Below are 11,514 nucleotides of genomic sequence, written 5' to 3'. Positions count from 1 at the left end.
TGAAAGAACACTTTGTGAGGACCCTGGAGCAGGGAGTGTCTAGAACATCCTTTTCTGCGCCAGAGACTCGATGATGAGCCCTACATTGGCAGCCTGCTTCTAAAGCCCCACACGTGGTGTTAGACCTCCCCAAGAGGGAAGTGAGAGCTGAGGTCAAGACGGATTTGCAGCAGGAGGGAGCTGAGTTGGAATCCCCAAAGTGGCAGCAATGAAGAACAAGGAACAGAGGAAAAGGTTATAAAAATGTTTAGTCTTTGCTTTATTGAGTTACAACAAATGAGCAAAAGTTAGAAAAATCAGTTTTATTCAAACTCCCTAGCATTTTATCTGTGCAGTGTACTCAAACAGAGGGGGTGTCAGGAGAGGGGGAACGGGATTGCAAACATGAATCATATTGCAACATTTACATCAGACATGTCTCTTGGTTCTCCTTCTTTAAAAGTTAGGACTAACTAAAAAAAAGTGCACTCAGGTATCTAAAATTGGCCCAAAATACACACACACACACTCACACACACACGCACGCACGCACAGGCACACACACTTGCACACACAATATCAATTCATGGTGAGGCTTCAAGCCAAAGCTTCTCAAATACCACACCAAGAAAAGGCAGTTAAGAAGAAAAATGAAAACCCAAAGCTGTTTATCTTTGTACCACCTAGAAAGGGAGATCCTTTGTTTGTTTAATTTCATAAGCACAACGATGGTGCTAATAAGTGTGGAGCCCTTCCTGCTGGTGTTTGAAAAGGTGCTCAGCAGTCCTTCCAGTGCTGCTGGGGCTACGCCAGCCCTAGGAGACAAGTGGTGGCGAGGGCAGACTCACCTCTTGGCAGTATGGGAAACCTGTGTGGGTGAGGCCAGATCCCCGAGCAGCCAGGGAAGAACTGAAAATGGATTTGATGTGGAAGGTCTGCTATCTGCAAACCCACTTTCCACCAAGAAACCTTCCAAATTCCAAGCTACATTTAAAAATAAATTCTCCCTATCTAAAATCCAGTAGATATAATGGCACTAATACTAGCACACCCTCCCCAAATTAATAAGAGAAAAATAAAAAAGGGAAAAGCAATGTGGTTAGCCCTCGCTCCTGGAAAAAAACCTTGCAATGGTAGTGCTGGAAAAGGAAGTTGCCCTTGATTAAAAAGGTAACAAAATTCCCACAGAGTACAAATCAGTTCCAGTATAGCAAGAGGCGGGCCTGGGGCAGAGGAGCCAGCTATGTACAAGGACCCATTGGAAACACAGTAGTAGGACTTTGGCACTATGAACAATTCCCATCTGTCCTCTGGGAGTCGGTGGGGAGCTCTCCAGGCACTAGTGAGCTAAGCAGTTCCACTTGGAGTCTCTGGTGAGGGCGGCCCACGGCGAGAAGGGAAGTTCTCTTCTTTCCCAAGACAGAGTGTCCCCTGTATAGCACAGTTCCGAAGGACTTACCTAGAAGGGGGACACAGAGAGAGAATGTCAAGGAGAAGACCTTCACTGCTTGGGGTGCAAGGAAGCAGGGCTCGCTTCTACTGGCCTTCCTGGAGTTGATAAGTTGGACTTATCTCAGGGCTTGGAGGAGGAACGATGCCCTTCCAATGAGGGATCTGGTGTCAAAAGTTTCCCTAGCACAGTGGGCACTGTGGGCAGCTGCACAAAGTGGGGACTTTGATATAGGGCGGCTTTCTGGGAACGTGTAGGTCGTGTTCTGTGACACCTGCAGTAGTACAAAACCCTTTCATGATTCCTGAGGAGGAAGTCCTGGAGTCCTGCGGTTCCTGAAGTCCCTGGAGTCACTAACCTGGACTTGGTTCCCGACTTCCCCATGTGGTAGTTGAGGGGCTGTATCCACGTAAATTAATCTCTCCAGGGCTCAGTTTTTGTTTCCATAAAACAGGGATGAACACAGCACCCACCTTGTTGAGTTGTGGAGATCCAGTGAGTTGATATGTACAGCTGCTTTGGGAATAGCGAACGCTGGCAGTGCTGAGTATATCGTATGCTTTCATTGGTTTTATTACATTGTCTTTCCCAGCATGATAGGATGCACAATGTAATAAGGAGACATTTACAACGTATTTTTATTTAATGTTCATACCAATGCTAGGAAGTATAAATATTATTGTAATCCCCATTTTACAGATGAGGAAATGGAACAGACAGGACAAGTAAATTAGCCAAGATCACTGCTGGCAAGAGGCAGAGCCAGGTCACTCGGGCAATCTCTACTCTGTGCTCTTCACAAGCAGTACTCATTACTTCAGTATAAGTGACATTTAATTTTTATACTCGGAAGCAATGAAGATAGTCTAAAGACTTGAATGGTGTCCTCCCAAATACACACACTGACGCCCTTATCATCAGAAAGTACCCAGAGGTGGAAGTACTATTTGGAAACACCTTCACCAAAGTCACCAAGTTAGCATGAGGTCATTAGGGTGGACCCCTCTAATATACTGCTGTCCCCATGAAGAGGGGAAGTTTGGGCCTGAGACAGGTGGAGAGGGAAGATGTGAAGGTCCCACACAGGACAGGTGCCCATGAAGATGGGCGGATGAGGAAGTGCATTGCAGAGCACCAGGAGCCAGGGGAGGTATGAACAGACATTACTTACCAGCCCTCAGGGAGCCCCATCAGGCCCCGGGACTGTGGGGATGGATTTCTACTGGATAAGCCACCAAGACTGGGGAAGCTTCTAGAAGCTCTAGGAAATCAGATGGATCTTAGAGTCTGAGAAGGGAATCCAAAGAGGAGTTCAGGGCTGCGAAGGAGTAAGACAGTATTCCCTGAAGCCACTGGCTTTTCCTTTGTGTCCCCTCCTGCGAAGGCCATTGGAATGGCTTGTATCTAGATGTCCCCCTAAAGCTTCACACAGTCATAGGCGGGACCTTTGGAAGGTGACTGGATTACAGGGGCATTACATAGCTGACTTTGGGTTAGGACCCGGGGCCTCCTTGGAAGAGCCGGTTCACTGTGGGCGTGATCTGGAGGGTTCTAGCTCCCTTCCTACTGGGTGAGCCAGAAGTCCTCTTTTGACTCTCTCTGCTTTCTGGCTCTCATGAGGTGAATAGCAGACCCCTCTGCCACTCTGTCCTGCCTTGGAGCCAGCTGACTATGGATAGGAGCCTGAGCCAAAACAAGCCTCTCCTCTCAGTTGCAGGCACTGGGGTCTCTTGTCCCAGAGATGAAGAAAGTGACTGGAACGGCCATGTTATTGCTTGGCCCCTTCTCTGGCTGAGAAGGCCTGTGCAGAGACCAAGGCATAGGCTGACCCTTTGTGATGTTCCTCAGGTCTGGATGTTAGAGGTACTTACATTCCTTTGACACCCCTGGGAGTAAGACAGAGTTACTGGAATTAAGAAACCCATTTGTAAAAGTCTTGTGGATGCAACCAGATTCCTTGGGGTCTCTTCCCACATGCAAGTGATCCAGCAAGTCACCCATCAGGAGAGTGACCTGGGTCCCTACTGGCAATACTGCCAACAGCACTCACTGCACGAATGAGCTAGAGGTTCTCCTGGGCCACAGGAGTGCTCAGGAACACAGTCAGAACCAGGAATGATCATGATTGTGACAGTAGCTAATATTTCTGCTGCACTTAACACGAACCAGATGCACTGCCAGGTGATAATCGGCATCATCTCATTGGTGCTTTCCAGTAACCTGGCAGACCCACTTAATGGCAAAGAAGCTGCAGCTCGGAGAGATTAAACATTATGCTTAACGTTAGGCAACTTTTACAAGGTGGAGTCAATTCCACCCTGGCCAGGCCAACTTCAGAGCTGCACCTCTGCACACTGGATGTACGTGAACAGAAACCCCCCGGCCAAGGAAAGGGCACATATGCTTCAGGGACAGCAACCGAGGCTCCCAGTGAGGACCCCCTTACTGCTAAAATGTATCCCCTGGGTGGGCTGGCCACAGCCAGCCTTTTCCCCTGCAGATGGGTCCTTCACTATGTTTGGAAGGGAACTGCCAGTGGCTGCATGTCCACCCGGAACAGTTCCCCAGACCTAGGAAGCAAGGCCTCCTAGGTGAAGGGTGAAGAAGGCCTGGGTGAAGAGACGGCTAGTGTTTCTCCTTCTCCCGGCCCAGCTGAAGGACGCCTGGTCAGCCCAGGACAGCAAGGCAGAGCCTAGAGCTGCAGAGTGGGGGAAGTCGGGGATCCAGCATCTGCGTCTTTCCTGCTGGGCCCCAAGGTTGGTTCCATCAGTCTCCTGAAGCCTCACTTCCATGAATCAGAGCTGGTGGAGCCACAGGGAATTGCACACAAAGCAGGCGAAACAGAGGTCCTGGTGTGTGACAGGAGCTCAAGCAATACTGCTTTATTTTTGCTGAGGAAGGTTTGGTGTAAGCTTACCTGTGTGTGCAGTGTGTGTGCGTGCATGCAATGCCCATGCCCATTTCTGTCTCTCATAAATTATACCAGAGCCAACCTCTTCAAGTGAATGGGAAACTCTTGTTTTTTAGCTAACCTCAATATGAAGGTGGTCCTACAACTGGCAAAGTGTTTTCATGATTCTCTGTGTAATTTCTCATGGACAAACATGCATAATCCTCTAATCAAATGTAATAGTTCAGAAAAATGCTAAACTGATTGCAAGACCAGAAGGGTGACCCAGAAGGGAGACAAAGCAATATTTTTTTTTTTGCTTGTGTTTGCAGAGATTGCAGATGTGCACGGATGGTTCCAGGCATAGGAAGCACCCTTGGAACCACTTGGACTTGATTTCTCACTTTTGACTTTTCCCAGGGTGTGTGCGGTGGGCAGGGTTCAGGCTGTGGGGGCTGGCAGCACTCTCAAAATGAGGCTGGGAAGGCGCCTGAGCACTCTCAGGGTGTCTGGCAGTGGACCCCACAGGCAAGTCTGCCTTCCTGCCCAATGAAAGGGTCCTTCAGGTCACTCTGGGCAGTTCCTGGCATGCTGACCTGGGCAGGTGTCTCTCATGGCCTCATCTGTGTGCACTTGGAAGCAGCAGCATAGACAAAACCCGCTTTGGCCCCCAAATTTCTCTCTTCACTAGCAATGGGTGCTCCTCCCTGAACAGGTTTCTACCTTGGGCTCCCAGGCAGAGGCTCTGGCACGTGTGGCTGAAGCCATCCTCTTACACTGTAGAGGAGCATATTTTTGTGTCCCTTTGTGTTACTGCCCTCACTGCCTTCACCAGCTGACTAGGAACAAGGCCCACTCCTGACCAGGTTCCCAGGATGCAGCTTGTGCTTTCCTGGCAGACACTGTCCCCTGGGTCTACTCCACCAGCATGGATTCACCTGCTCACACATCAGGCGCCTTCTAGCCCCTGCATACTGTCACATGGGCAGCTGTCCCTAGATCTTGCAAACCAGATCTAAAACGTTCTTGTGCTGGGGCTTCTCAGGCATGACTGTCAAGGCTGACTTCAGCTCGCCTAGTGAGTTGTACGTGGATGTGAAGCTGGAGGACAGGGACTGTGCCCATCCTCTTCGCTGCTGGCCCTGCACCTCCACCCTGCAGTGTCTGGTCCACACAGGCTCAACGCAGGCTTGGTGATGAGTGAAAATGGGAAGCACGGTACTGTCACAGTGGTGATTGTTATTGTTTTTTTGTCCAGTGTATCACTATGCTTCGACTGTGTGGCTCTTGCTAATTCCCCTGGGCTTCCCTAGGAGACCTACCACTGACCAGACAGACATTCAACCAGCAGAGCACCTGCGCCCCACTGGGTCACTTCATCCAGAGCACCAGATCTCAGCTTTGAAGGAGACTGCAAGGCCATCTGCTCCGGCCAGGACATCTCTACCTGAAGGATGTTCGATCCCTCCACGAACACTTCCCACGAAGGGGACCCCACTTCCCACAACTGCCATGGGAACAATTTGCTGTGTTCAAACTATTAATTCTTTAGCAGAATCTGCTTCTCTAGTATATGTTGGGGAAACACGAAAAAAATTAAGTTATTTTTCCATGTGATAGCTTTCTGTTTGTGTTTCTCTCTTTCCCTGTAGGGCTTTCTCGAAGGCCCCAGGGACATGGGAGAGAGTAACACGCACTCCACAGAGCAAGCAAACACCGAGATGGTGATTATATTCTCATAACATTTCTTTTCTATGTTTAACACCACACCTCTCTGGTACAGTAATAATCGACTACTGGTGACACTGGGAGGGGGAATCTGAAGTCCGTGGCTCTCTGTAGCTGCCACCATGTGATTTTCCCATTCACTGCTGTCTCCCTCTTGTAATATTTCAGGGAGGGACTTGGTGGTTGTTTGTGGAAGGGCTGAATGGTAGGACTGTCTGCCCATGTCTCATCGTGCTGTTTCCTTCCCTCTCGGCATCCTCCGGTTGACCCAGCTCCCTCTCAATAATGCCCTCTCCCCAGTGGCGCCCTGGAGGGACTGGTGCTCAGTATGAGGGAGCTGCAGCCCTTGATGACATGTGGGGTGGAGTGCAGCATCTTTCACGGGAAGAGGGGAATGGCCGACACACATGGGGCCTCCATTTGAGGGCTGTGTCCTAGAGACTCCAAAATGACAGGCATCATCACTCCAAATGGCTGTGCAGGGCTGGGATGACTCCTGCCATGAGGGAGCAGAGGAAGTGGGTGTTGGGCCCCCACACCTGGCTTCTTAAACTGGGGGGACTCAGAGTGGGCTGTGCTGGAATGTGTGTTCCAGATCATACCAGAGATCCTGTCTCAGGGTGTGCAACACTGTGCAGGGGCCAGGATTTTTATCCCTTACCTGGAGATTCACATACACATACCTAAGCAAGACAAATAGGGCTTATTGCATATGCACTGAGGACCTGTTATCTCATGTTATCCCATTGTCATGGTTTCTGTTTTTGTTGGGAAGAAACTTGCTTTCAATTTATTTTTATTTATTTATTTATTTTTGGTCTTTTTGAGACAGTGTCTCGCTATGCAGTTCAGGCTGGCTCACTTTGTAGCCCAGGCTGGTCTCGAACTCACAATAATCCTCCTGCCTCAGCCTCCCAAGTACTGGGATTACAGGCGTGTGCCACCATGCCTGGCCCTGCTTTCGATTTAATAGTAGTTCCTCTGTAGCTAATGTATTTTCTCTCTGGCTTTCTTTCTTTCTTTTTTCTTTTTTTTTGTACCAGGACCTCGTACTTGCCAGCCAGGTGCTGTGCCACTGAGCTATATCCCTGGCCCTATTTATTTATTCTTTTGTCCCTATTTATTAAGGTATAACTGGTATGCAAAAAGCTGCACATAATTAATGTACACAATTTGGTGAACTTGGAAGCAGTCCAGACACTTGTGTTACTATTGCCATAATCCAGTAATAAAACTATCTGGACCTCCCAAAGATTCCTTGTGAACCTTCCTTTTTTGTAATAAGAACAGTTAACATGAGCTCTCTACTCCCATAACACAATTTTAAGTGCTTAACACTTTATTGTTAGCTACAGACGCTATGTTGTACAGCAGATCTTGGGCACTTACTTTACCTAACTGCAGCTTTCTGGCCATAGGACCCCTCCTCACCCATGCCCGTACCCTTGGCAAACACCCTTCTATCATCCACTTCTATGCCATATATGTATTTTTGTTGTTGTTATTATTTGTTTGTTTATTTCTTTGAGACAGAGTCTCACTTTGTAGTTCAGGCTGGCCCTGAACTCTCTATGTAGTTCAGGCTGGTCTTGAACTTGCAGTGATTCCCCTGCCTCAGCCTCCCGAGTGCTGGGATTATAGGTGTGTGCCACCACACCTGACCTCCATAATATTTCTAAATCAAAGTTTTACTTTTTGTATTGCAGGTAGAGGGCATGGTTTGATTTTAGTTAGAACTGAGAAAAGGAGATTTTGTTGGCATGTGGGGTTAAGTGAATTCCAGGTCATGAGGAAAACCCCTCATTCTCCCAAGTCACCCCTCACCAGGCCTCGGTCTGCTCTGATACAGACAGCCAAGTCTCTTTCCTGGCCATGGCTTGGACAGCTGCTAGGTGGGGGAACTTGCTGAGACTCATAGGCCACTAGGCCGCTCAGGGGGGCTCAATGGCAGTAGGCATCAAAGGGACCAGCAGCTGCTCCTGCCCACTCATCATCAGGGCTGAGGCCCAGTGGAGCTCGACAGGACTGGAACTGTATCTTCACACCACTGGGCAAATTCCTAGAATGAGTATGCTTGTGGGCTTGGGTTTCAGTCCCAGCCCTACCACTTTCTACCCTGGTGATCTTGGATAAGTTGCCTTTCACTGCCTTCTTATGAGCCAAGAGTTAAATGAGTGCCAGATCAGAGTTACCATGAGAACTTGCGAGGACATGTAAGGTGCTTTGGCAGTGCCCGCATGGTGAGTACCCTGCTATCAGTACCCTGTTACTGCCTCTGGCCCGTCCCTAGCCCTCTGAGATGCAGTTAACACTCCCTGGCATGAACTTGGACAAGTAGGGCCCGGCAGAACAAGTCAGCTTGGAAAGGCAGGAAGCAGGTGGCCAAGTTCTTCACCTGGAGAGCCATGAGCAAGTTCAGATGCAGCATCTGAGAATCTAATTTTAATGGCAGAACTTGGGGCTTTCATTTATTACCTCATTTGACCCTGACACCAAATAGCTCTTAGTTATGGACTGAATTGTGTCACCTCCTGGCCCCTGACTAAACACTTATGTTGAGCTCCTATGCCCTCACCCCTAGCGTGACTGTATTGGGAGATAAGGTTTTTAAGGAGGTGACTCAGGGGGCGATGAAAAGCCTAGCCTAACAACAGAACTGGGGTTCTTCCAAGGAGACGGAAGACTCCGGGATATGAATGCGAGGCGAGGACACAGGGAGAAGATGGCAGCCATTTCCAGGTCAACCCTCCCAGCACCTTGATCTTGAACTTCTAGAAGTGTGAACACAATAAATTTGTATTTAAGCCATCCAGGCACTGAGGTTCTGCAGATAGCTGATGAACAGAGTAAGTACCAGGTTATAGAAACTCAACAGTAAAGGGATAGAGTGAAACGCATAAGCATGTGGATACTGCAGAATTCCCCACTGCCCAGTCTCCATTACTGTTAGGGTAGAGAAGTCTGAACACACAGACATTTGCAAGGTGACCTTTTTTCTGCTCCTTTCTCAAATATCCAGGGTCTCAGACTGCAGGGACGGACATACAGAATAGTCTCATTTTTTGCTAAGCTAGAGGAGTTTCAAAGGAAAGTTAGAACATGCAGACCCACATTGTAGATTTTGCAGGTTCAGTTCCAGACTCTCTCAATAAAGTAAATATTGCAATAAAACTAGTCATATGAGTTTTTGTTTTTCCTGTGCATATAAAAGTTATATATCCATCATACTATAGACTATTAGGTGTGCAATAGCATTATGTGTAAAAATGTGCATACCTTAATTTAACAATACTTTACTGCTCACATGTGCTAATGATCAACTGCGCCTTCGGCTTTTCTCCAGTAGAGTCTTGCCTGGGTATTGACTGCAGCAGGCAGATCAGAGTGGTGGTTGCTGCAGGTTGGTGGCTGTGGCAATTCCTTAAAACAAGACAGAAATGAAGTCTGCCACACTGATTGACCCTTCCTCTCATGAAACATGTCTCTATAGCACGGGATGCTGTTGGTAGCATTTTATCCAGCAGTGAACTTCTGTCATGACTGGAGTCCTCCCAAATCTACCTGCTGCTTTATCAACTGTCCATAACCTTCTGAATCCTTTGTTGTCATTTTGACAGTGTTCACGGCATTTGCACCAGGAGAAGGTCCCATCTTAAGAAACCACTTTCTTTGATCATCCCTAAGAAGCAAGTCTTCATCAGTTCTACTTTATCACGAGATGGCAGCAATTTAATCACATCTTCAGGCTCCACTTCTAATTCTAGTTCTCCTGCTATTTTCATTACATCTCTAGTTATTTCTTCACTGAAGCTCTGAAACCCTCAGAGTTTTTTTGTGAGGGTCCAAGTTGCCATTTTCACCTGTTCCCATTCAATACAAATGCATCTAACATGGTGAATACTTTTAGTTTACCAGATCCAGCAGCAGAATCATTACCTAGGGAGGATGTAATCTTATAAAATGTATTTTTGGGGCTGGGGATTTAGCTCAGTGGCACAGCGCCTGCCTGGCAAGCGCAAGGTCATAAGTTCCATTCTCAGTACCGGAAAAAAAAAAAAAAACAACAACAAAAAAGAAAAAAATGTAGTTTTTAAATTTTAGGACTTGAAAGCAGAGATTATTCCTTGATCTATGGGCTGAAAGGATGGACCTTATGTCGGCAGGTATTAAAACAACATTAATCTCATATAGCTCCATCAAAGCTCTTGGGTGGCCAGGTACATTGTCAGTAAATAGTAATATCTGAAAGGAATTTTTTTCTGGGGGTATGTCTGAACAGCGTGTTTAAAATACGCAGGAAAACATGTCATGGTAGATAAACAACTAATGGTCAACTTGTAACCGCAGGTGAACTGAATCAGCATGGTGCTGGGTGTGTGAGGCCCACCTGAGTCTTGTTGCCGACAGCATAAAAGCAGAACTGGAAGGGGAAGATGAGGTGCTATTGGTTCTCCTGGAGAAACCCATCATGCTGGCTTTCCTGATATGAACTCTGCTGTTCTCATCACTGAAGGAACTCGGGTCCTTGCTGTCACTGAGGATGGCTGTGGTTCTTTTCAAGGGAGCTGGTCCTTACCTTGAGTATCGCTTTCCGGCTCCAGTGCAGATCTTCAGCCTGCTGGCACAGAGCCTTCATCCTGCTGATGCAGACTTTCTAGATTCTGCCTCTGCCCTTTGGGCCTTCCCAGTGCAGATCCTTGATACAAACTTGCATGAGACATTGTCATGGGCTCTAGGTCTTCAGCTGGACTCATGCAGGATAATGCCGTGGGATCCAGGCCCTCTGCTGGATTTTTTGGGTCTCTAGTACATGGACAGATTTCCTGCATTCTTTGGCATTTGACTCTTTGGGTGATTATAAAATAATCCTATAAATTATGTGTCCCATATTAAATTGTTTCCCTTGTGAACCCTGATTACAACACATGTTATGAACAGATGTGCTGTTGCCCGGGCTTTGTTGCTTATAGAGCATGTATACAGCACATGCAGAATGGGTTTAGCATAATTCTTAAGCACTCTAGATCTCTGGAATGGCAAATGAGCATTGGCCTCCATTCACCAGCCCTATTAACTCCTAAGAAGAGAGTCCGCCTGGCCATCTCCTCTTTCACTGTGAAAGTTCTAGACAGCCCCTGCTTCTAACAGAATGCCGTTCCTTCTCACGGAAAACCTGCGGTAGCGGAGCCTCCCTAGCTTAGCCTCTTCCAGATAACCTCCTGCAGCCTCTCCATCAGCACTGGGCTTCGCCTTGCATTTCTGTGTTATGGGCACAGCTTCTTTTCTTAAATCCCATGAACTAACCCTTGCTCGGTTCAAACTTTTCTTCTGCAGCTTCCTCACCTCTTTACAGAATTGAAGAGAGTTAGGCCTTGGTCTGGATTACGCTCTGGTTTCAGGGAATTTTGTGGCTGGCTTGACCTTCTGTCCATCCCACTGACGCATTCTCTACATCAGCAATAAGACT

The 11,514-nt window shown here is 47.7% G+C and overlaps 1 protein-coding gene across 2 annotated transcripts in view; it reads right to left on the bottom strand.

Annotated features, from left to right (window-relative positions):
• Window positions 1–235: 235 nt before the first annotated feature.
• Zhx2 (zinc fingers and homeoboxes 2) overlaps window positions 236–11,514 on the bottom strand; it is an 84,762-nt gene continuing 73,483 nt past the window's right edge. For both annotated transcript variants that reach the window (XM_005410909.2, XM_013507918.1), the window contains one exon: window positions 236–1,438. The gene's annotated coding sequence lies outside the window, so the exon portion shown is untranslated. The remainder of the gene's footprint in view (window positions 1,439–11,514) is intronic.

Source organism: Chinchilla lanigera, unplaced genomic scaffold (assembly GCF_000276665.1).
Source record: "Chinchilla lanigera isolate Chin_1 unplaced genomic scaffold, ChiLan1.0 scaffold00139, whole genome shotgun sequence".
Lineage (NCBI taxonomy): Eukaryota > Metazoa > Chordata > Mammalia > Rodentia > Chinchillidae > Chinchilla > Chinchilla lanigera.
Note: the sequence above shows the minus strand (reverse complement) of the source record. Positions and strands in the feature narration are given on the sequence as shown.